The sequence below is a fragment of the Tenrec ecaudatus genome, chromosome 5 (assembly GCF_050624435.1).
Source record: "Tenrec ecaudatus isolate mTenEca1 chromosome 5, mTenEca1.hap1, whole genome shotgun sequence".
Classification (NCBI taxonomy): Eukaryota; Metazoa; Chordata; class Mammalia; order Afrosoricida; family Tenrecidae; genus Tenrec; species Tenrec ecaudatus.
This window is the reverse complement of record NC_134534.1, coordinates 106805227-106831614: the sequence shown is the minus strand read 5'-3', so window position 1 is coordinate 106831614 and position 26388 is coordinate 106805227. Positions and strand designations below refer to the sequence as shown.

The 26388-nt window shown below is 44.8% G+C and overlaps 1 protein-coding gene across 3 annotated transcripts in view; it reads right to left on the bottom strand.

The window, feature by feature from the left end:
• The window catches only part of SEMA4D (semaphorin 4D), a 190787-nt gene extending 166534 nt beyond the window's left edge, over positions 1-24253 (bottom strand). For 2 of the 3 annotated variants that reach the window (XM_075549823.1, XM_075549819.1), the window contains exon 1: positions 24067-24253. The gene's annotated coding sequence lies outside the window, so the exon portion shown is untranslated. The remainder of the gene's footprint in view (positions 1-24066) is intronic. The other variant, XM_075549822.1, reaches the window with a different exon arrangement.
• Positions 24254-26388: the final 2135 nt, after the last annotated feature.

The window sequence follows — 26388 nt, the reverse complement described above, 5'->3', positions numbered from 1 at the left end:
TGTAGTGATTCCATGTTTCAGGAGGGAATTACACACTTGGGACATAGCCAGTGTTCGATGACTGCACAATAGTACATGCTGACACTGCAGGTGCTGTAGGCATAGTCATTGGACAGGCAGTCAGTTGGGATGGAGTTGTAGGTCAGCTCCACCAAGTACTGTACAGAAAACCCAACAGAATAAGCTAGGAAGCAGAGGCCTTTTGGCCTCTAATGTAAGGCAGGTAATTCCATAGGAGCAGCAGCATGGGGAAAGGGTATTATGACTTGCCATGACACATAGCTTGGGGCAAAGTCAGAAATGAAATTTGGATCAGAATTCTTTATAATAGGAAACCAAAGTTCCACTTGAGCCTGTTTCACAAGACCAGCTGTCTTGTGAAAAATATACAGTAGCAAATGTTCAACTACCTAGCAAAAAGATTCTTGTACCTTCTACCTAGATTGCTTCAAAATATCAACAGGGCAGAGAGATCAATCTCAGAAATGTAGTCACAACTGTGAAGAGAGAAATGCAGGCGGCAGAGGGCAGATTCAACCATTTGGCAGCCTTCATTCCAGTGACTTGACTTTTGAGCTTACCTCTCTCTTCCAGAGGCCTGGGTGATGACATTAACAGGTTTTAAGGTTAGAGACAGAAAAGAGAAGGAGAGGCACAGCTGACAGGACTTGTATCTTTGTGTCCACTTGCATGCATGCGTTGGTCCAGATTGTGAACAATTTTGCAGTACAAAAATACAAATGTCTCACTCCAATACATTTTCTTGGAGGAGACTAGGTAACTGAATGGCCCATGCTCTATTGGGCCAGGCCCTGCTTCCTTATGGGGGTCAAGAAACATCGCTGGTCCTGGGTGGGGTTGCTCACTGGCAGGGCACAGGGCACCTAAGTGTGTTGGGCCCTGCTTCCTGGTGGGGCTTGGAAACAGCACTACAGGCTATCTGAGAGCGGGTGACGGAGTGGAGCACTGGACCCCATGTGAGTGGGTCTGTCTCCTCCTCCCTTTACCTTGCTTGCTACCTCAGTCTCGGGATACGGAGGCTTCAGTTTACTTATGTAGCTTCCAGGTTGTTCTTTGCAATGACTGGCGTTCCTTCTTGCTGAAGGAAGCATGTTATAGTGTATTTTTGTCGTTGTGTCTAAGGTATGTTTCTTGTAAGCATCACATTATTGAGTATCCAGTCTGGTGCTCTCCGTCTCTTGATTGGTGCTTTTACTCTATTAAAATGCAGTGTTGTTATTGATATGTAGGGGTTTGTTGCTGCAGTTTTGTGTGTGTGTGTGTGTGTGTCTCATATTGATCTCTTTGTTCTTCACAAATTTCTGTGCTGAGTTACATTTGTTATTGGATTTTCTTCTCATATTTTCCATAGCTGTTATTTTATACTTTACTAACTTTTGTGATTTTCCACCTCTCTATTTTGATGGGTTTTCCCACTTTCGTTTAGATTGCCCTGTTATTTATTATTTTATTCCCATATCTTAAAGAGTCTGTTCTCTCTTATGACCCACTTGTCTTTCTTGCCATTTGGATGTTGTGTATCTGCAGTTTTCCCTTTACTTCCTCGGTATTTGTCTTCACTGTAGATTGATATCTCTTATTCTCAATTTTCAGTCTTGCTATTTTAATTTTGAATACTATTTTAAGTAGGTTGATTTCTTGGTGGTGATGTCAGTTCAGATTTATGTCTGCTGTTGTTGATTCTCTATCCAATTTTTGTTTAACAATTTTTTTGGCTTTTATTTAGCTTCAATTCAAATAGTTATTACTTGGATTTCACAACTTTGGCTCATCTTTGATATTGCTCTCCTATATCAAGGAGCATTGATTTGTTTTTGTTTGTTGAATTCTATTAGAAATTTGTTGAGAATTTTTGCATCTATGTTCCTGAGGGATATTGGTGTCTGTATTTTGGGATCTTTGCCTGGTTTTAATATCAGGGTCATGCTCGCCTCACAGAATGAGTTTAGGAGTTTGCTGGTCCTTCCTATATTCCGGAATAGTCTGTGCAGAATTGGTGACAGCTCTTCCCTGAATACTTGGTAGAATTGCCCTGTAAAGTCATCTTGCCAAGGGCTTTTCTTGATGACCTTCTCTATTTCTTCTTTTGTTATGTACATCTGTCTGTGTTAATTTGGGTAGAAGATGTATTTCTAGCATTTGCCCATTTCTTCTAGATTATCAAACTTGGAGTACAGTCTTTCACAGTACAGTCTTATTATTCTTTCTATTTCATTTGGATATGTTGTGATGTCACCCTTCTCATCTCTACATATTTGAAACTTTTCTTCTTCCTTTGTTGTTTGTTGATTTTGTTGGTTCTTTCAAAAAACCAACTTTTTGTCTTGATTTCCCCCCCATTGTTTTTCTGTTTTCCAGTTCACTTCTCTCACCTCTAATCTTCATAATTTCTTTTCTTCTGTTGTTAAGGGAATTAAGTTGTTTCCCTCAATCTAGCTGGAGAGTGTTTGTCTTTAATCTGTTTTTTGTTTTTAAACAAAATCCTTTAATTTCTCCTTGTCTGGAAATACTCATATCTCCCTCATATTTGAGCAATAATCTTGCTGGACATAAGGTTCTTGCACAGCAGTTTTATTTCTTTATATCATTCCATTGTCTTTTTGCTTGCATAATTTCTATGCTCAGCATAGTTTCTGCTGAGAAATCTCAGTGAATTCTTACTGGTTTTCCTTTGTAGATGTCTGCTCTTTTTAAAAAAACAGTTTTTTGGCATATACATCACATATCATACTATGTAATCATTCAAACATATTAAGAAGAGTTGTACAATCTCACCACAATCAATTTTAGAGCATCATCTATAGTCTTCTGAAAACTGCAGGCTCACAATTTATGCTCTGATACCACTCCCTCCTTCAAATTTGAATTTTATTATTAACAAAACTTAGATCACACACGGAGCTCTGGTGACACAGTGGTTACATGTTAGGCTGCTAACCTCAAAGTCACCAGTTCAAAACCACCACTGATTCATCAGAGAAAGATGAGCTTTCTTCTCCCATAAAAAATCACAGTCTCACAAAAAAATCATGTCATTGTGTGCTCACTTTCCTGATGAAATCGCTGAAGACAAATGGTTGCATAAGCAAATGTGGAAAAGAAAGCTGATGGTGCCCAGCTATCAAAAGATATAGTGTCTGGGGTCTTAAAGGATTGAAGGTAAACAAGTGGCCATCTAGCTCATAAGCAACAAAGCCCACATGGAAGAATCACACCAGCCTGTGTGATCATGAGGTGTCAAAGGGATCAGAGATCAGGCATCAAAGAACAAAAATATCAATTCATTGTGAATGAGGGGGAGTGCAGATTGGGGATCCAAAGCCCATCTGTAGACAACTGGACATCCCTTTACAGAAGGGTCTCGGTGAGGAGATAAGCCAGTCAGGGTGCAGGGTAGCAACAATGAAACATACAACTTTCCTCTAGTTCTTAAATGCTTTCCCCCCACCCTACCCCACCCCCGCCAATACCATGATCCCAATTCTACCTTACAAATTCGGCTAGACCAGAAAGGAACTGGAAACATAGGGAATCCGAGACAGATGATCCCTTCAGAACCCGTGGTGAGAGTGGTGATACTGGGAGGATGGAGGGAAGGTGGGGTAGAAAGGGGGAACCGATTACAAGGATCTACATATAACCTCCTCCCTGGAAGACGGACAACAGAAAAGTGGGTGAAAGGAGACATCAGACAGTGTAAAATATGACAAAATAATAATTTATAAATTATCGAGGGTTCATGAGGGAGGGGATGGAGAGGAGAGAGGGGGCGAAATGAGCTGATACCAAGGGCTCAAGTAGAAAGAAAAAGTTTTGAGAATAATGATGGCAACAAATGTACAAATGTGCTTGGCATAATGGATGGATGGATGGATTGTGATGAGAGTTGTACGACCCAATAAAATAATTTTTAAAAACTTACCATCTCAGAAACTCACAGGGACAGTTCTACCCTGTCCTACAGTGTCACTATGAGTCAGCATCAACTGGATGGCAGTGAGTTTGGTCTTCTAGTTTGATGGATCACAAATGCTAGTATGCTTGTTCCAAGTGGACTTAGTTGACACCTCACCTAGACAGCTGCTTGTTTATAGAGAGCCTTTAATTGAGGCCCCAGCTGCTACTCTTTCTGATAGCCGGGCACCATCGAGTTTCTTTGCCATGCTTTGCTACAGCACTCCTATCTTCAGTGATCCCTTCATGAAGGCAGAGGCCCTTTTTCTTTTCTTTCTTTTTTTTTCTGACCCTACATATTTTGGAGCATGATGCTATCCCCATAACATGCCCCAAATACTAAGGCACCTGACGAAAAATAAAATAAGATTCGTAGCAACCTTCCACAGATTGTGGTCATCCACCCTTCTTTGATTTCATCCACCAAGTCAGGCAATTTCCATGCAAACTGTAGGACAAGGAAAAAACAACAACACTATTTTCCTTCAGTTGCATTATGATTACTTACAACCAGATTAAAACACAGGACAACCCTAAAGTCTCATTCGTGAGCCTCCTGTCAAATTGCTTGTCAATTCCACTCAGTACACCTACCGCCTGCGGTCTTCCTGTTCATCAGCCCCTGCAACTACATGAGTCATCAGACGCCTCCGCCTCACCATCTGACCCCAGACTTAAACCAGACTGGACATACCCACTTCTACAACTATGCGAGCCATTTTCTTGATAAAAATATATTCATCGGAACCCTGCTGGGGTAGTGGTTAGGCATTGGGCTGTGATCCACATGGTCAGCAGTTCTAAACCACCAGCAGCTCTTTGGGAGAAAGATTGGGCTTTCGACTACCATAAACAGTTACAGTCTCAGAGAGTCACAGAGGGATCGCTATGGTCAGTATTTACTCCATAGCAGTGAATATACACATACTCAGTAAGCATCACTGGTTTGGCTTCTCTGGAAATCCAGCCTAACAAAAACATCTCTGGTGTATGCCAGGAGGCATGAGCTCCTGTCAGGAAAGCAAAGTCTTTTCTGAAGAGAGGACAACAGAATCATCCCAGAAGAACCTAAGCTGTTCTTTAGGCCTAAATATGGGGCCAGCAGAGAAAAGTGAACCAATTAAGCAATCGGTCAGGAGAGTTGGGAGTGCAGCCCATTCAGGCAATGGAGCATGTTTGTTGGCCTTTAGGAGTGTTTTCAAGTCCAATCTGTTGGGGCACCAAGTCCTGACCCCAAAGTCTACCTTTGGCATTCCCTGGGGGCCTTGTTGCTCCAATCCCTTGCTGTTCTGTTGCACCCCCTTAGTGTTTTGCCTCGGTGTTGTGGGATCAGATCTGGCACAATTCCCACACTGTGTCTCCTATGTTGTCCCCTGTAGGGCTACAGTCAGTGAGGACGTTGTGTCTCATAGTGGGGCCGGCCATGTGGTCCTCTCTGTGCTCTGAGCAGGAACATAGTCCTCAAGGCCTGGTGGGCCAGGATGTGCTCCACTCTCCTTGTCCCCCTTCATCTGCTCCCATGTGCTCTGATCAGACATGTCCCTCTCCCAGAGCTGCAGATTCGCCACTGTCCACTTCTTACAAGGTATCTTAGGACTTCAAAAATGAGGGTTCTGTGAACACAGTGAAAGCCATACTGCCTTTCCTGACCCCGAGTTGGAATCCACGCAGCATTGATCCCACCACATTCCATTCTTTGAAGGTGCCAGGGAGGGAACGCAGACCCCACATCTCCATGAGAGGAATGCAGTTGTCTCCTAGAGTGGCTGTCACAGCAGACCAAGCAGAGGAGAGTGGGAAGGGGGCGTGGATTATAAGGACAGACGTTTACTGTCTCACAATTTTGGACGTGAGAAGTCCAAGTCAGCCATATTAGTTTCTCCTCAGGTTTTGAGAAAGAATCTATTCTAGTGTCTCTCCCAGATTCTGGAGCTTGGCATGGTTGGTCTCTCTCTTCTGATTCCCTATCTACATATATTTTCTTTTATGGGTTACAATTCATATATAATCTCATGCTAAATTAACTCATAACCTTTTCCAAGACCTTATCTCCAAAGATTACAGTCACACATACAGGGGGTTGGAACTTCAGTGTATCTTTTGGGAGGATGCACATAGTAAATTGACCAATAGTAAATTTCAAAGACTTGCATCCATATTTTTCAAACTGCCATACTTTCTCTCCCCATTCAGCCACCTAGCTGTTTTCCTACTTGTTCTCAAGTTCCAATTCAGTGTTCTTGACTTCCACACCCCCATCCCATCCTTGTCAGATGGCCCCACCTTCAAGTTCCATCCGCAGTGGTCCCCCTATATATTCATGTTCTCTCCCTTCCCCACCAAACCAGAAAACCGAACTCCCTGCCATAGAGTCGATGATGACTCATGACAACATGACAGGACAGGGTAATGGATTTCCAAGACCAATTCTTTATGCGAGTAGAAAACCCTACCCTTCTTCCATGAAACATACAGTGGTTTTGAACTGCTGACCTTGTGGATCGCAGGCCAACACATAACTACTATGCCACCAAGGCCTTATCTGGGGAGCCAGGGAACTTCCAGCAACTCACTGGATGAGTGAGCAGCAGCATGTTTAGATGACAAACATATTATATCAGCAGACTGCGGAGCCAGCAGAAAAAGACCCGAGGGTGCCCCGTGAGAGGAGGACCAGCAAGCAGCAGGACCTGGAGGAGTGACCGCAGGGCTGGTATGGAGCAGGGCCATCAACTCAGGCCCACTTCCTATAAGGGGAGCTTCAAGTTTGGGGAGGGGAGCAAGGGCTAGAGAGCAGGGGTTGCTAAAGGATAAAGGTTTACCTGTTTGATTTCCCTAAATTACATGGGTCATTGTCACAAGTGGGGATAAGCGGTCTGCCTCTGCAGTAGAATCATACAAAATATGGGGTATCAACTCATGAACAGAGAGGGCTACAGGGCCGGCCCCAAACAGAGGCAAACTGACCCCTCCCTAGAAGTCTGTGCTACAGAGGACAGCACTAAACCTACAGGTTGGGGAGAGGGGCCAGCCTGTCACGCCCATACCAAAGCCAAACCAAGAAGGAAAAACAGAGAGTGAGGGACTAGACCCCAAACTGGCACACCAAACCCTGAGGGCGACGTCCCTGCATGAGCTGCCAAGGCACAGAGAGGACTGTCGGCCAACCACAGCTCAAGACATGATGTCCCCTCGCTGGAGCAGGCCACGACAGAGGACAGTCCTGGGGACATGGCGGGGAGCGAGTCCAGTCTGAGGCTAGGAAGGGCAGTTCCCGGAATTCCCCCAGCACCAGTGGGAAGATCGTCATAACGGCCAGCAGACAGACCTGAAATTGTGTATGCCTTTTCACAATTTGGGGGGCTGTTTCCCCCCTTTTTTATTCAGTCTTTTGTTTTGTCTCCATTATTGTGTATTGCCTACCAATATAAGATAGGCTTGGAAAACAAGCCCAAAGAGAAAGCAACAGTACTGATGGTTCTGGAAGGACTTGGTGGGAGGAGGAAGCGGGTGGGGGGGGGGGTGGCGAAGGGAGCAGTGAGCAAACAACGCCATAGGCAGAGGAAGAACCCGGGAATTAAAACCAACAATGAGGATCCTGGGGGTGTTGGAGCAACAGCAATCTAGCTGAGAGGAATTATTAAGAGGCAGAAGAAGGGTGAGTATAATGGTGGGACAGGAAGAAGGTAAAAGGAAACAGGAAAGATCTAGGAAGTAAAGCTATGGATAGAGGTATAAACGTAGGTGTGTGCATGTTAATATATTAATTCATAAAAATGGAGGTATTTACGCATCACTAAAGAGCAGTGATGAACGTATGAGGCACATAGCGGCATGGGAAGAACTGGAGGAAATCATGCTAAGCGAAGTAAGTCAGGCACAAAAGGACAAGTACAACATGAGTCCGCTGAGGTAAGAATTTAAAAAAAATTATTTTTTTAAAAAAAGCAAAAGTGGCACAGGGAAAAAAGCTACTGTATACAAAGATTTTAGGGGTGAAGACGGGGTAGTATGGAAGAGACCAGACCAAAACCAGGGATGTACATGGTAGACAATGGTGGAGGAGGTGGGGAAAGGAAAACAAAAGGATGAATACAAGGAAGAAAAGGGTAGTGGGGTCATAGGGCATTAATCCACCCAAGGGGAGGGTATTGTTTATATCTCCACAGGGAAAGTGGGACCAGACTTCAACCCAGTGTCGCAAGGTGTGAACGCAATATCCCGGTGTGGAGGAGGGAACCGGTGGAGAGGTCTGGGAGGCTGGCCCCAGCACCATAAATTAAGTGGATTCCTGCCCCTCCCCCGAAAAGAATTTTTTCCAAAGGACGACATTGACTCTGCAGCTCTGGGAGATGGACATATTTGATCAGAGCACACGGGAGCAGATGAAGGGGCAGGAGGAGAGAGTGGAGCACAGCCTGGCCCACCAGGCCGTGATGATAATGTTCCTGAGTAGAGCAGCCAGTCCACAGAGAGAACAACATGGCTGGCCCCACTATGAGATATGATGCCCCTCAGTGACTAAGGGCGATACAGGGGACAGCACCGGAGACACAGTGTGGGAATTGCACCTCAACTGATCCCACCACACCGAGGCAAATCACTGGGGGAGTGCAGCGGAACAGCAAGGGAATGGAGTGGCAAGGTCCCCAGGGAATGCTGAAAGTGGACTTCGGGGCCAGGGCGTGGTGCCCCAACAGACTGGACTGGAAAACGCTCCTAAGGGCCAGCAAACGATCCCTGAACTAACTACAAGCTTTTCTCTTGTGAACTGTTTTATTCTGTTCTTTGTCAGTGGTTTGTTTTTGTTGTTTTGTTGTCTGGTTGTATACTGTTGCTTTGTTTTCCTCTGTCTAGTTTTCGTGCATGTTAGTGACTCCACAGGTCTGTCTGAATAGGACAGGCTGGATGAACTATCTGGAGGAAAAACAACGGGACCAACAGTTTTGGGGGGACTTGGGGTGGGGGGGTAGGGGGGTAAGGAAGTGGTGTTAACAAACCCAGGGACAAGGGAAAAACATGGGACCCCAAATGGTAGAGAAGTGGGAGTGGCAGGCCTGGTGGGAAATGATCAAGGGTAAGGTTGCTTAGAGAAGAGGTATACTCTAGCCCAGGTGGCGATGAAGCATGGTAGTAGGGCAGGAGGAAAGTCAAGGGAGATGGAGGAAAGAGCTAGGAGTCAAAGGGCATTCATGGAGGTCTAGACAAAGACATGTACATGCAAATATATATAGGAGGATGGGGAAATAGATCTATGTGTCTATATTTATAGGTCAAGTATTAAGGTGGCGGAAGGACCTTGGGCCTCTACTCAAACACTCCCTCAATGCATGAATACCTTCTTTTATTAAATTGGAACTCTATGATGCTCACTCTCCCGACACAACGGCTGGAGCCAAAGTGTGTGAACAAGTAAATGTGGTGAAGAAAGCTGATGGTGCCCGGCTATCAAAAGAGATAGTGACTGGGGTCTTAAAGGCTTGAAGATAAACAAGCGGCCATCTAGCTCAGAAGCAACAAAGTCCACATGGAAGAACACACCAGCCTGAGTGAGCGAGTGGTCCCAAAGGGATCAGTTACCAGGCATCAAAGAACAAAAAATCATATCATTGACTGCACACCTCCATGATAGGATCGCTGAAGACAAATGGGTGCATAAGCAAATGTGGTGAAGAAAGCTGATGGTGCCCGGCTATCAAAAGAGATAGTGTCTGGGGTCTTAAAGGCTTGAAGGTGAACAAGCGGCCATCTCGCTCAGAAGCAAATAAGCCCACATGGAAGAAGTACACCGGCCAGTGCGATCACGAGGTGCCCAAGGGACCAGGTATAAGGCATCATGCAAAAAAAAAAAAAGATATAAGTGTGTGTATGTATGTGTATATATGTGTATATGTATATATGTATGTATATATATGTATATATATATCATATTAAATGAAGGGGGAAGTGCAGAGTGGAGACCCAAGGCCCAAGTGTCGACCAATGGAGATCCCCTCATAGAGGGGTTTAGGAGAGGAGATGGGTTAATTAGGGTGTGAGGTAGTATCGATGAAGAACACAGCTTTCCCCCAGATCCTGGATGCTTCCTCCCCCCAACTACCATGATCCGAATTCTACCTTGCAGGGCTGGATAGGACAGAGGCTGTACACTGGTACATATGAGGGTTCGAGGTACAGGGAATCCAGGGTGGATGATACCTTCAGGACCAAGGGTGTGAGGGACGATGTTGGGAGAGTGGAGGGTGAGTGGGTTGGAAAGGGGGAACTGATTACAAGGATCCACATGTGACCTCTTCCCTGGGAGAGGGACAGCAGAGAAGGGGGGAAGGGAGACTCCGGATAGGGCAAGATATGACAAAACAACGATGTATAAATTACCAAGGGCATATGAGGGAGGGGGGAATGGGGAGGGAGGAGGGGAAAAAAAAGAGGACCTGATGCAAGGGACTTAAGTGGAGAGCAAATGCCTTGAGAATGATTGGGGCAGGGAATGTATGGATGTGCTTTATACAATTGATGTATGTATATGTATGGATTGTGGTAAGAGTTGTATGAGTCCCTAATAAAATGTAAAAGAAGAAAAGAGAAAAAAATGATTAGGGCAAAGACTGTACAGATGTGCTTTATACAATTGATGTATGTATATATATGAACTGTGAAAAGAATTGTATGAGCCCCAATAAATTGTTAAAATTAAAAAAAAAAAAAAGGAATTATAGTCTCAAAAATCCGCCTGGGCAATTCTTGAGGAATGTTGCATGTATATTGAGACTGTAGTTTTGTAATTGTTTTAAATAAACTGAATTTTCAATGAAAAAAAAAATGGAGGTATTGCAATTGATGTATGTATATGTATGGATTGTGATAAGAGTTGTATGAGCCCCTAATAAAATGCAAAAAAATGGAGGTATTGGCCTATGTACATATATTTATATGGCAATACATTGAGGAAGTGGACAGACTTTGGGCCTCTGCTCAAGCCCTGCCTGAACACAAGAACACTTTGTTCTAACAACCTGGCACTCTATGATGCTCACACTCCTGACATGATCGCTGAAGACAAATGGGTGTATAAGCAAATGCAGTGAAGAAAGCTGATGATGCCCGGCTATCAAAAGATATAATGCCTGGGGTCTTAAAGGCTTGAAGTTAAACAAGCGGTCACCTAGCAGAGAAGTAGCAAGTCCACACTGAAGAAACATGCCAGCTTTGCGATCATGAGGTGCTGATGGGATCACGTAACAGGTATCAAAAGACCACAACCAAACCATACTGTTGAGAACAAGGGGGTAAGCACAGAGACCCACAGCCCATTTGTAGACAAGAGGACATCCCCTCATAGAAGGGTCACAAGGACGGGATGAATCAATCAGTCAACCATGGTAAAGCACAGATGAAACACACAATATTCCTCTGGTTCTTTGGGGCTTCCTCACCCCCCTCTATCATGACCCCAGTCCTGCCTTTCATTTCTGGTTATACCATATCATGACACATGGAATCCAGATCAGATAAATCCCTCAGGAATAGAAACGGGAATAGTGATACCAGGAGGTAGGAGGAAGGTGGGGGGAGGAAGGGAAAGAATGGGAAACTGAGGGCAATGATCAAAACGTAACACCCCCGGTCCTGAGGGGGACAAACAACAGAAATGTGGATGAAGGGAGACAGCAGTTGGTGTAAGATATGAAAATAATAATAATTTATAATTTAGCAAGGGACCACAAGGGAAAGGGAGAGGGAGAGGAAAAAAAGAGGAGCTGATACCAAGGGCTCAAATAGAAAATAAATGTTTAGAAAATGATGATGGCAACATGTATACATATGCTTGATAGAGCTGTAGGATCCCTGAATAAAATTATCTTAAAAAATATATATGGGTATTTCAGTGTCCAGAAGGAAGAATCCAAGACTAGCAACATGGTTTTGTGTTGTTCACATAGCCTCATTCACAATGACACTGAATGAGAAACAAGCAGGCTGCATGGTGGTCCATACATGGTGACAACTGCACAGAGTGGAAGACTAGAAAGCAATACAGGCCAGACATTATGTGTGCCACAAGGCAAATCTTCCAGACAGGACTCAAGCACACAGATCCAGGCTTTCAGGAGCCAAGCAGCAGAATGGCTTTTTCACAATCTGCCAAACCATCACAGTCAGCCTCTGCTTGGCTTGTCTAGAGAGCAGTCCGTGGGGAGCAGTGACCAGAAGAGGACTGGGTCTGAGGGCTGATGTTGGGTTAGAGCTATTATTTAGGGTGTGTGGGATCACAGCAAATGTCACTCTGAGGATGTACAGATATCATTGTGTTTTTAATGTGCATCTCACTGTGGAAGGAAGCAGCAGCTGGAACAGCAGGAGAAGAGAAAGACAAGGGGAGGTGAGAAGGACACGGCTCTTCCAGCTTAGCTCTGACTTGCCCCTGCATTTCCAACACAAAAAGGAAGTAGAAAACAGGATCACTGTCAAGGTAATCACCTGCACCTACAGGAACAGGGCCAGGTGGGACCCAGGGATGAGACCCAGCCCACATGCCCCCGGCAAGGGCAGAACTCAGAACACCATGTTATCCTGCTACATTGTAGCCATCTGGTCACAAACAAGCTTTGAAGCCATTTTCCTGGTACTTGCACAAAGCAAGGAGGGGCTAGCAGGAGAGTCACGCATGCATGACCTCCGTGGCTAGAGGAAATTGAGGAGGCCAGTTTCAGATCATGCTTCCCTCCTTTATGTGCACCTGTCATTTGGCTTGTGACAACCAGGCACTCTGAAATACTGAATGCAAAGGAAAACATGGGTGACTTTTGAGAACCCTTTCACAAGAACTGGGGGCTCTGGGCTCCCGGAGAAGCACTCACACTGTCCTCGTGCCACACACTGAAAGGTCCCAGCCGTGAAGAAAAGCACTCTGTAGAAATCCGTTTACATAACAGTAGTTACAATATTCTGTCTGGTACTATAGAAAGAAGCAGTCCCCCTGCCCCCACCCCCTGCCCCCACCCTCCTATTGGCTAATGATGACAACAGCAAGGACTGGGTCAGGACGCATGTGAATGGTGAATGGGGTTGTGTTCAGCACAAGGGTTTCTTCATCTTTGTGACTACACTATTATGGTTGTTGTTAGGTGCTGTCAGGTCAATTCCAACTTATTCCAACTGTAAATGAAAAGTAGAAATGCCCCGTAGGGTTTTTTCTTGGCTGTAATATTTAGAGACACAGATTGTCAGTTCTTTTTCTTTCCTGTCATGAAGCCTGTGGGTGAGTGTGAGCCAGAAACCGCTGATTAGCAGCGGAGTGCCCAACTATTTGTGTCACCAGGGCTCCTGGCACCAGGGCGCCAGAAAATGCTTAAAATAGTTTTGACACGAAGCATTTCAGCAGAAGTCTTGACATCGCAATAAACGTGGTGTAGAGGAATAGACGTGATTATGCATTATCTGCCTCTCAGTTGAAAGAGCAGTGGGAAGAGCTGCGTTTTCTGCTGGCATTCATTCTCAAAGGGAGCTGTTTGTATGAAGCCATCTCTCCCCTCTGCTAAAGCAAATGTGTGGCAGTGGCATCACCTTTCGGGTAAAATACACTATTTTAGCTCAGGCCAAGAGGAGTTTCATTGAAATAAATGGGAATCGTTCGCTCTCTAATGGTTTCTTTTCCGAGGTATTCAGAATCTACTTTCGGAATATTCTCTTTTGGAAGCTGGATCCTTGCACACCCAGAGTTTGCAGCATCGGTGACAATCACGGCATGCTCTGAATGCCCTCTCGTGAAGAATGAGGACTGTGGGTCCCGTGAGGGAAGATCTTATTTATAAAACACAGAAGAGCGCAACCATTTACCAAGGAAGGGCTGAGCGAGCTCGTGGCTTCACAGTATTGCATGCTCTAAAACCCAAGCACTGTTGCTCCAACACGCCCTAGGTCCCTTTTCAAATACATGTAGGAGATCCAATTCCACCAGCCCAGGAGTCCTGAGTTGACCCAGTTTCCCTGGTCATGAGGATGCAGTTAGAGTGGATGTCACACCTTCGGCCTTAAGACACCTAGTGGCCTTTCAATCACTGTACTCAAAGTTACTCCTTCCTCAAAGCAGTCCCAAACCTAAAGACCAACCACCCTTAGGGGGAAAAAAACAAGTGAAATCATCCCCCCTTAAAAGCCAGCTAGGAAACTAATACGGCAATATGAATGTTAAACATCTTTACCCAATGTAAAAATGCTAAGTGTTCCTATAGTCACCAATATAAGGCCCACCAGATGTCAACAGGAGTGGGGTGAGTCTGGAGTGTGTGTGAGTGGGAATGAAGACAATATTTTTCAATCTGGAAAAGCAATGTTATTGGAGCTTCAGGTTCTTCCCTTCCCAAAATATTTACTTTGAATGGGGTTTTCATACAGAAAAATTCATTACAACTTTCCTGGAAGAGGAAAGGGAAGGTGGGGGGAGAAATGGGGAATGGATCACAACGATCTACATATAACCCCCTCCCAGGGGGACGGACAACAGAAAAGTGGGTCAAGGGAGACATGGGTCAGTGTAAACCATGAAATAATAATGTATAAATTATCAAGGATTCATGAGGGAGGGAGGGTGGGGGACGGAGGGGGAAAAAAAAGAGGAGCTGATACCAAGGGCTCAAGTAGAAAGCAAATGTTTTGAAAATGATGATGGCAACAAATGTACAAATGTGCTTGACAGAGGATGTATGTATGGATTGTGATAAGAGTTGTACGAGCCCCCAATAAAATGATTTAAAAAAAAAAAAAGAATCTCCTGGGCACGAGAGAGAAATCACCACACTGGCAACCAGCTCTCTGACGCTTATCTCTGCCTACCAGCGAGAAAACAGGGTTTTAAATATTCCTGAGGAAGAGGAAATTCTGCAGGGAGCGGCAAGGCTTTCTGGGAAATGTAGTCCTATGATATTGCAGGTCCAACTCTCCCCCTTCACTCCCATGCCCTACCACAGCATTTTATATATATATATATATATATATATGTATGTATATATATGTAATACATATATGAAGGCATTTTTTTCAGTAAAATTGTCGTTGATGGTGTTTGGGTATGTGTGCACGCTGCCTCACAATATCAAATGTGTTTCTAACTGCAAGTCACCATCAGAGTGTGGAAGCAGCTACACGTAAGACACCTGCACAGCCAGGTGTTAGGAATCAAAAGGAAGTTTTAACATCCTAATAAAAATGTTCTCAGCAATAACATATATGCATGAAAACCTCATGGAAGCTTCCTTTTAAATGCAATACTGACCGCCACAAGTATCCTAGTTCAAACTTTGCCAAGAAGGGATATTATTCGTGTCCTCCTATTTAAATTCTTCAAGTCCCACAGAGTTGATCCACGGACAAAGGGTCGGGCCTAATTGAAGTCAGTAACCACAGGTGACAGGCTGACTCAGGATTTCTGAGGGATTCCCATAGGCCAGGCTCAGGCCCTTCCCGAGCAGACTGGCCCTGGGGGGAACGAGAACACAGGAGAAAAGGCTGTTTCGTTCACAGAGCCTAAGCAGCCTCCCCTCCCTCTTCGGCGGGGCACACAGCTACTCCGACTCTGCCCTACCAGCTGGCCTGGCCACCGCAGGCTAGGAATGCACCTGCTAACTTCTGCTGCCATTTTATGTTTGCTGTGCAGAAGAACAAATAGTAACACACCCACCTGCTTTTTAGACAAGGCATACACAACCTATCTTTAAAAGTACGTCAATCCTCTCCAGACAGACTTTGAGTGTGTGTGTGGTCTTCCATCAGATTGTTTAGTTTCAGTTTTTAGTTTTGTAGTTTCCCTTTGGGGTTTCCATAACCAGTATTATGATAGAAAATTGGAGAACTGCACACAAACACCAAGGGAAAAAACAAAAGGAACACTTGATAAACACTCTGGACAGAGACTAGCTTGATCTAGGCCAACTATACTGATTTGGTTCTAACCCTGCGCCGTCCTCACAATGTTGCAGCCACAGCGGCCGCCCGTCTGCTAAGGACCTTCCTCTTTCACTGCCCCTCCACGCTACCGAGCACGGTCTCCTTCTCGTTACACCACCCAACCACCAGCCACTCCTGGGGATGACATTTTCTGCTCCCATAGGATGCAGTCTCCCCACCCCAAAGGGGAAGCTCTCCTCTGCCCATAGAATACCGGGGAGTCACAATCATCTGGATGGCAGTGAATCTGAGCTCTAACCATTCATCTCTTGGTGGCAGTCCAGGTGTTACCTCTCTTTACTACTTCATCATCACAGAAAAATACCCTTTCCCATAAATGCTTCTTTACACACACGATTCCTTCAGATACATTTATAGACGTTGAATTATAATCATCAAAGGATACACGTATCTATACAATCTTTGAAAAGGCACTGACCAAATACCATATTGAAGTTCCTACATTAAATGTTGTATGTGGATGCCCGGGACCCCTGTGTGTCACAGGGAGTTACAAGTTGGACTGCTGACCACATGATCGGCAGTTCAAATCCATTCACCCCTCCTCAAGAAAACAGTGAGGCAATCTGCGCAGCCTCAGAAACCCCATGCAACAGTTCTATTCGATCCTGCAGGGTGGCAATGAGTCCAAGTCAACCCCATGGCAGTGGGCATGGGAGTTCAAATCTTGGCTTAGCCACTTCTCAGCTGAATAACCCCAAGAATAAATTAATGATTCTCTCAATTTTCTTTCTTTCTTTTGTTATAAATTATTTTATTGGGGGCTCTTATAGCTCATATAACAATCCATACATCAATTGTATCAAGTACATTTGTACTTTTGTTGCCTTCACCATTTTTAAAACTTTTTTTTTAACTTGAGCCCTTGCTATCAGTTCCTCTTTTTTCTTTTTCTGTTTTTTAAAATCATTCATTGGGGACTCATACAGCTCTTATCACAATACATACATACATCCACTGTGTCAAGCACATTTGTACATTTGTTGCCATCATCATTTTCAAAGCATTTTCTTTCTACTTGAGCCCTTGGTATCAGCTCCTCATTTTTCCCCCTCCTTTCCCACCCTCCCTACCTCACAAACCCTTGATAATTTATAAATTATTATTTTTTAATGATTTACACTGACCGATGTCTCTCAATTTTCAATGTCCTCACTTGTGGGGCGGGGGGGGGGGGAAACATATGTTAAAAACTATGCAAAAAAATCCTAAACAAAATTCTGGCCAATAGAATCCAACATCGTATCAAAAAATCATACACCATGACCAAGGGGTTTCTGTCCAGGGATTCAGGGATGGTTCAACATTCGAAAAACTATCAATGTAACCCACCACATAAACAAGGTGAAGAACAAAAACCTTACAATCATACCAATAGACACAGAAAAGGTATTTGACAATATCTGACACCCATTTTTGATAACAACTCTCAACAAAGTAGGAACAGAAGAGAAATTCCTTAAAAAAATAAAAGCCACATAAGCAGAACTATGCCAAACTTACAGTGCTGCTTCCAGAATTAAAAGAGGATGGTATATGAGCATTTGGTAGGTGCTTTATGAGATCACCATAAATATTGCCATAGCATAACTGCCTCCCCTAAATGCCTGCCTTCCCAATTCATCAGACAGACAGGTAATTCTCACTGCTATCCAGCCAACAGTGACATCTTGTGGGTTTCCAAGACTGTAACTGTTTATGGGAGTAGAAAGCCCAGTCTTTCTCCCACAGAGCTGCTGGTGGTTTGAACTGCTGACCATGTGGATCACGGCCCAAAGTGTAACCACTATACCACCAGGGCTCCTAAGAGAGGTGATAATCACTCCTTACTCGCCAATCTGCCCACATTTGACTGTCTTACCCACCTGCACAATTATTCTGGAAAAAGAAGCCAGATGTAAAGGTTAAGATCTATGGAATCAGAAATGAAACTTTATTTGCAAAGTCCCCTGTGTGCAAAAAAATTCTTAACACTACTCAAAACCTCCCAACCCAAATAAAGAAAACTAGACTAATGTTGGTGTGTCTTCAAGGTTTTTAGGTGGGTATTTCTTCCTTTTAGATAACCAATTTTTTTACAGTTAAAATCTGAGTTACGTAAAAGGCGATTCATGGTGAAAAACCTAATAAGCAGATTAGCCATGCTGCCGCTTAGGACCTGCTGCATAAATGGGTGAGCAAACTTGTCTTCTCGACCACTGATCTGCATGGTTTGTTGTTATCCTAACCCACTCTTTACATGTAGGTCCAACCTGCTCAGTATCGGAGTTTGTTTTTATCCTAATCCATTCTTCACATGTAGGTCCAACCTGCTCAGTATTGGGTTACTCCAGCTCAGCTAACACCAGGAAAAACAACTGTTGTCATCAGAATGTTAACCCAATTATACATTGTTTACTTTATTGTAAATACTGGTGAACCGTGGTCAATAAATAGTTTTATATTCCTTTAAAAAAAGAAATAGAAAACTTGAACAGTCCTATATTAAGAAATTAAATACACAATTAACCTATTAACATGTATGATAAGAAATTAGTCTATGACTCATATAGTATGAAATAGCAGTACAACATATAGTACAAATAAATAGAGTAAAAATATATTGTTCAAATAAACTGCAAAATATAGTTATGGTGAGGAGGCAAGCCACAACACTTTAGCCAAGAAAATAACACCCTACACTTAGCCTCGGTATCTTCACAACAACCACCCACTCCAGAAGGACTGTCACATTTTCCCTTCTCTAGATTCTGCACAGCCAGGAGGGCTACCTTTCTAACCTGGCACACGTACTTTCTGAGGCTTTGCTTCAGTTTTTGTCCTGCTGTGTGAGCCTTGCTCCCTTGGTTCTACACTCATCATCATTCACTGACATGCCTGGATCCTCATCAAATGCTAAACCGTCTGCAGGCAGGGCCCTCTGCAAAGAGTCCTTATCTGTGGACCCATGGCTGAGCAGAGGCACCAGCACACAGGCTGTGTGCCCAAGAGCCTGCGGAGGAAGACAAGCTGACATGCAGTATATCACCAAAGACCTCTTCGCTTCATTATCTTGTTCTGCTAAATCCTTCCCTTCAGAATACAAACCTTAACAATAAACCTTCTTTCAGCTCATTAACCAAAAGCTACTCCCCCACTTTTCTACTACCCTTGATAACAATATCCATGAAAATTTTATACTCCTTTGCTTTGAGACGTTCTCTCCTTTCCTGCTCTTATAAACTCACTCCTATCCTCTGTCCCCACTGCTCCCTCTAAACTGTGCTGCTCAAGGACCTGAATGGCCTCTGTGTTGCTAAGCCCCATGGTCACTGCTCAGGCTTCAATATACTCAGGTCAGTCTTAGTCCCCCAAAGCTTAGTCAGTACTTCACTTCTCGAACCCCTCCAAACTCCTTGGCTTATCTTTCACCTAGCTGACTATTCCTTCATGGTCTTTTGTCCTGACTCAGCCCTCTTCTATACCAATGTTCTTGGTCTCAAGCACCTCACAGTTTTATATTATCACCTCTATGCTAACAACTCCCAAATTTATATTACCAGTCCAGATCACTCTTCCAAACTCCAAGCTCATTCATCCAACCATCTCCCTATGAATGAAAAATGGAACTGTCATATACTCCTGTATACTTGGAAGTTATAGTTTTGGAAATTCCCCATACAACTCCCCCAACCCCCAACTGCAAGGATTGTCAGGCACAGACTACCTAAGGCTAACAATTTTATTGCTTAGCTTACTTAAATTTCCTTAGCTTTAAAACTGTCTTTCATATCACTAAGAGTAAGATGTCAACTTCTATTTTTCCTTGGCCTACAAAACATACATTGAGATGGTCAATAACTATTGATTCATTGACTGCTTCATTTAAGTTAAACCATCTGTTATTGACTTGTAGAGAAGATAAATTTCTACAATCAAATTACATTTCCAACATTATCAGAAATTGCATTATTTAACAATAACACAGTGGGTAAGCTGTTAAGCAAAAGGTCTGAGATTTACACCCATCAACCACTCTGCGGCAGAAAAACATAGCAGTCAGCTTCCATAAAGATTTTCAGCTTCGGAAATCCTATTGGCCAATTCTACTGTCCTATAAGGTCACTATGAATTGCAATCAACTCAATAGGAATAGGTTTGCATTTTTGGTTTAATGGAAATACCCTTTGAAAATTAGTTTTATAATTATAAAATATTCATATGTAAATTGAACAAACCACACTAAACGATAGAAAGGTGAAAGCCTTTCTCCTTCCCATTTCCCTTGCACAACACACACACACTCCCACTATGGACTGTTAACTTTTGCTCCTGGCTGTGGGCCAGTGGCGCAAGCAGTATGTTCAGGGGCTGTTTGCTTGTGCCACAAGAAGTATCTTCAAGAGCTCAGTAATTATCTGCTAGATGATATACATGCTTCTATATATTTTTCTATGTGTAAACATGGACTCACTCAGAAATGCAGGATCATTCCATACATTTTATCCTAAGGGATGATGTCTTCACTTACTATATCAGTATGTCTCTTAAAGTAAATCTTTGAACTATATCATAAACTGAAGGATCCTAAGATATGTTTCAGAGAGGATTTATTAAATTATCATGTTTTTACACCTGCTCCTCCCTCACCAACTGTCTTGTTATATAACATTAATCATTTATGAGCATAGCAAATCTACTATCTACGTGTTCAAATCTACTTCACACTGAGGTGTGAAGTGAGAGTAGCATTGGCTATAAAGTTATGTGTCAACTTAGTTCTCAGTGACTTGTTAATTATATAATGATATAATTTGGCAGTTACATAACAAAGAAATCTGCCGGTTATGGAATGATGTAGTCATCCTCCATTTTCAGTATTAAAAGTTTTGCATAACAACTTGGTCTTTGGAACCTAACCATGTAAGTAAGGAGAGAGTATATTATGAGAAATTTTGACAGTACAAAGAAGTGAACATAATACAATAAAAACTCACCATGGAGCCTAACTCAGCCCCAATAACTATCCACCTGGGGGCAATTTTACCCCATTGACACCCCTGTCTACCTCCCCACCCCATACTAATGTGAAGTAGAGCTCAAATATTTTATCAATTCATCGGCAAATAACTCAGGGTCTGTCCATAAATTAGTTTTAACATTACCACAATATGTCTTTTTTAACTACAATGTGTTTTTTAAGTAAAAAAGTTACCATTCACACAACAAATGTCTAATTGCCTCGTAACATAAATTTTCAAGGAACGAATCCTGGAGAGAACGCTGAGCTGTAAGCTCTGTATCAAGCTTTGTCCCAACCCCCTGACCCCCGTGCCGTTCCAGAGGGACAGTTGAAGCCTTCCGAGATAGCTAGCGCTGCATATGTTTAGGGCAAGTACAGACCCAGGTCACTGGAGGTCCGCAAAGGTATGTTACAGAGGGTCTTGGAGGTGTGGGCAATTATCTCCCTGTTGACCTGGCCAGAAAGGAGGTGGTGCCCTTGGGCTGGAGCAGAGGTCACTGCTAGTCATAAATGCTTGAGGGACAGCAACAGAGTCCAACACTAATGGGCGAATTTAAATAGGAAGGATCAGTAGAAACAAGCAAGTCAATGTGCTTATATAGATGACCACCTTACTGGCTTACCTAAAACACCTCCTCAGGTTCTAAATGACCTAATTACTCACAGCTATTTCCTCCTAATAGATCTCTCTGACCATCCCCAAGGTTCCCTCTCCTCAACAGCAGGAAGGTTAGAAGGGGCCCAAGTTCCAAGTAAACTTCTCCCCACCTGTTGCAGAGCATCTTGGCCTGGCTGCCTGGTATTCTTGGAGGGAGGGAAGGAAATGCCCTGAGGCCTGAGTGTCTCCAGGTAGCACAGGTGAAGCTGCAAAGATTGGTGGGACTATGTACCTGCCAAGGTTAGGGCAGACAAGGGCCTGGTCCCAACCATGTCTCTGCCACTTTTGCTCAGTCATTTTCTATCGTATCTCCTACTCTCTCTCTAAGACTAGAGCCATTGAATGGGATATGATTCAACCTCCTATTGGGACCTGCCAAGAAGGCAGTCTCCTCTCTTCCAATGTCCAACAGTCAGCTTGGCTCTAAAGGGCCTATGGTAAATTTACTTCTGCCATGCCCATAACCACCCTGCCAGTCTTGGGCAGATATCAGGTCACTGTCCTCCCGAGAGAGTCTGGTGCCCACAAGATTCAAAGACACTTCACTGTCGTCCTGCCTTTCCAAGAGTTCTTGCAACCGGGCAAATTCTTAACATGAGGAGAAATGGTATGGTACTGTAAATTAAAGAAGAACCAGGAAGCAATCTCACACCCAGCGTAACTAGCCAGGGATGCCAACAGCAGGGACATTCGAGTGGGGGTGGCCCTGTGTCCCAACTACCAATCAAGGCTCTGGCATCTTGGGCCTATCATTCAGTACAACAGAGACAAGAGGAGCCCTCACCCGCCCTCCCTGAACCAGAAATAGGATCCAGAGGAAAAGCCTAAAGCCAGTCCACACCCATCCCCTACGGGCAGCTCAGTACAGTAAAAGCTAGCTCACTCCAGAAGCAGCAAGACAGAAACCCATTTGTCTTTGCAATGCATTATCGATTCAAAGGCTTATAGTCAGCCATCAACCTGAACTCCCCAAGCACTGGCCCAGCGGAAGACCAAGCTACGTGAGCAGTGCCTCAGATCATCCACTGAGTGGATGAAGTTCAACCCACAGGGAGGGAATCAAACGTGGTCCTCAGGCCCCTGGACAGCAAATTGTGCAGACCACCTCACCCAGCACATGGCACCAGAGAGCCACCCACTTAGTGGCGCACCCTCAGGTCTCTCATACTGTTTTCAATAGACCATGTCTGCAAGAGTTGACAGGTGGATGTGCTTCCTCTTGGGGCCAGGGACTTGTGTTCAAGTCTTTGTTTTACTTGCTGGTGTAGAACACACAGTTACACTGGGTCTGGCCTTCTTGTACACTGGCCCCACCCACAGCTCTGTGTGTGTGTGTGTGTGTGTGTGTGTGTGTGTGTGTGTGTGTGTGTGTGTGATATCATGGTTGGTGCCTGGGCACTGAGCACTTAGCAAGAGGCTCCACTTTTCCAATTGGATGATTTGTAACCCAGAAAGTGCAATCACATCATCCAGCGCACTGACAAATGGGGCATTATCCTTTCTACCAGAAACCAGGACCTAGCTGAGGCTGCCCATCTCTGAGATACAGCCCTAGGCCAATGCGAGAAGGAAAGTCTCCAAATGTCGCTGCATCCCCTAAAAAGGGCACTTCAGTCTAGCGGGGCCCAGTGGCTACAAACAGTTAAAACAGGAGGAAGATACTCAGCTTGGCCCAGGGTCTCTGCACAGACCAGACTGAGCCTGAGGTTTCAGTACAATGTGGAAGTTTTCAAAAACTTAAAAAAACAAAAAACCTAAAATGAAGTAACGTCATGTGGCAATATCTTACAAAACAGGGCCCAGGCCACTGAAAACAAGCCTCTTTATAAATGAAGTAATGAGCTGCCCATGGACAGGACCATTTACACACCCACCTCTCAAAATACCAAATAAAGAATATAAAAAAGAACGACACGATCTCGAATATAATTTATATGTTATTATATACATATGTATATATGTATATAATTTTTTTCTGGCCAACTCAGTCGATTCAACTGCCAGCAACAGGTGCAACCCTGAACTAAGCTTGCAATTCTCCTTTGCTTTTCTCGAATACGGCTAAATACCCCCCAAAAAAACAGTATCTGCACAACCCACTGCAATGGCAGCAACCCAGAGCCCAAGGCTGTCCAGAGACCTGCCTTCACCTGTCAGAGGACGGGACTCCAGCTCCCGTGTGCCAGCGTCCTCCACCCAAAACTGCAGCCCGCAGGGTGTCGGGCGTCCCAGGGGAGCTGCGGGCCGGCCAGACGTCGGAGGGCCTTGCCACCCGGACGCGCCGCCCACTCTGGGGCTTGGGAGGGCGCCTGCTCCGCCGCCGGAGCTGGGCGAGGGGCCACCTGTGCCAGGTCCGCGGGGGCGCCGGATCGGGCCAGCGCCGGTGCGGGGAGCCGGGGCGTGCACTCGCCCTTGCGCACCTGCCCACCCCCCGCAGCCCGCTAGGCCGGGCCTGCACGCTTACCTGCGAGCAGGCCGCGTCCAGCTCCGGCCGCCGCCTCGGCGCCCACGCGCAGCAAGCTCGGCGCCAGGAATGGCGGCGACAGCGGCGCAAACGCGGAGCGAGCGCGGCCGCGGTGGCCGAGGCGGGGATGCTGAGGCACGGCGCTGGCCGGCGGCAGGATCACGCAGATTGGAGGGCCGAGAGGAGCGGCCAGGCCCCGCCCTCCGCCCCTCCCTCCCTCTCTCTCCAGCCTCTTTGCTGCTGCCTCTCTTCCCACTTCCCGCTCCCTTCCCCCACCCCTCCACCCCTCGCCTCTGCTCCCTCCCTCTCTCCCCACCTCCAACTTCACCTCCCTTCTCCTTTCCTCTCCCTTGCGCCCCAGACTGCTCCTTGCTAGGGCTAGAAGCCTCCCTCTGCCCACAGCCTCTTCAAGGGCCAGGTATGGCTTCTGGGAGCCTTAATTGTCCCCACCTTTTCTAAGCTACCCCACCCTCCACCCGCACCATTGTCTCCTGAACTTTGAGAACCCCGGGCCAACTGGACTGGGGACCTGACCTGCAATTTGAACACAGGACACAGGACACCGGTTTTAGGCTAGAATCCAGCAACATGTAGAAGTGTAAGAAATGAAAGGTAGGAAGATTAGGGATCGAAGGGCTTGTCCCCACCGAATGCCTACACTAAGCAAAAATCAGATGTCCATGCCGTAATAAAGGGGTTTAAAAGAAGTCAGGTACACATGAGACACCTATGGGGGCATGCTCAGACCAAAATCACCTAGGAGCAAGTGTAGGTCAATCTGGGCATCCACCCTAGACCCCAGCAACATTGCGTTACACAGGCGCCGGAATACAGCCACTAAGATCAACCAATGCCCTCAACCATGTACCACCACCCCCTCAATGGGGACAGGAGGGGATAAAAAGGACAGACAGGCTAGGGCGAATCTCTCGCATGTGCAGTGCACACACACACATGTGCACCCTCTCATGGCTCTCTCTCCTTCCTTTTGGGTTCTGGGACTCCTCATTTAGTTTGGCAACTTCCATTTTCTGGACATTTTTCCATGCGGTTTTTGTGCTCCAAAGGGGCCCTTTTCCATTGCGAACTTTCCCATGCGCCCCCTCCCCCCCAGCCATGCGGCCTTATACACACTTTCCAGAGGTAGTGTGTACTGTGTACTATCTAAGACCGCATTATCTGAAACGTCCCTTTCCCTCATAAAAGTTACTTGGACTTACAAAAGTGCCTCTGCCATGTGAATTCTTTCAGCGTTGAGAAGCAAGAACCAGGGAAAACCATTCCACAAACCTAACATTTTTCCAGGGAAAACCCTCCCAAAAATCTAATGGAAAGAGCTTTATATCAAGAAGTAATTATAAACATCCCAGCCCAGTCTAACTCAAGTCCTTAAGTCCCTCTTCAGGCTTACACAGTCACATGCAATTCCTGCATGTGTTAGTCTGGGTAGACTAGAGAAACAAATTCATAAACATGCATATGTATATAAGGAGAGGTTTATATACAAAGGGAATTGAACATTGAGAAAACATCCCAACCCAGTCCAGTCCAAGGCCATAAGTCTGATATTAGCCCATATGGCTGATACCAACCTATAAAGTCCTCTTCAGACTCACACAACACATGCAATGAAGCCAAATGCAGGACCATCACAAGCCATTGGGTAGAAAGTCTTTGGGTCCAGTAGCATTGTAAGCATCTCAGTGCTGGCAGGGGTCAAGGTACCAGATTTCCCAGAATTCTCAGAAGGCCATGCCCACAAAGAAGTCTCATTGATTGTCTCCAGATTGACAGCCTAGACTCCACCCCTACACTCTTAATCCTTAAATTGACACCAGATTAGGTGACCACCACAGACCACCTCTTGTCAGTTTAACACTTTCTCATAACTCTTTAGCCATATATAATTTTCAAACAATAATAAAATCACATCTGTACCTAAGAGGATAAAACTAAAAAGCATACAATCCACTGTATGCCACCCTCATTTAAACATAACATTCTATAAGTGAACAAAACAAAAAATCTCCTATGCCTAACAATTGCAGTTAAGTAACAAATACACCTTAATTCTATAATCCTATGAATATATATATATTCCCCCACCTATGAAAGTTTGTAAGCCAACCACTTCATGCCTTTATTCCCCCATTTTGCGTATCCAATTTTTCTATACTGCCCACTTACATCAACCCAGTGTACTGAGGAGACAACCATGTTCTTTGATGAGAAGAACCTTCATTCCAGTCGGAACCTTGTGAGTCCACATCCATAAGCAAAGTCAAATCAGGACAGGACAGCCATAAAGTTTGCAGCAATGTG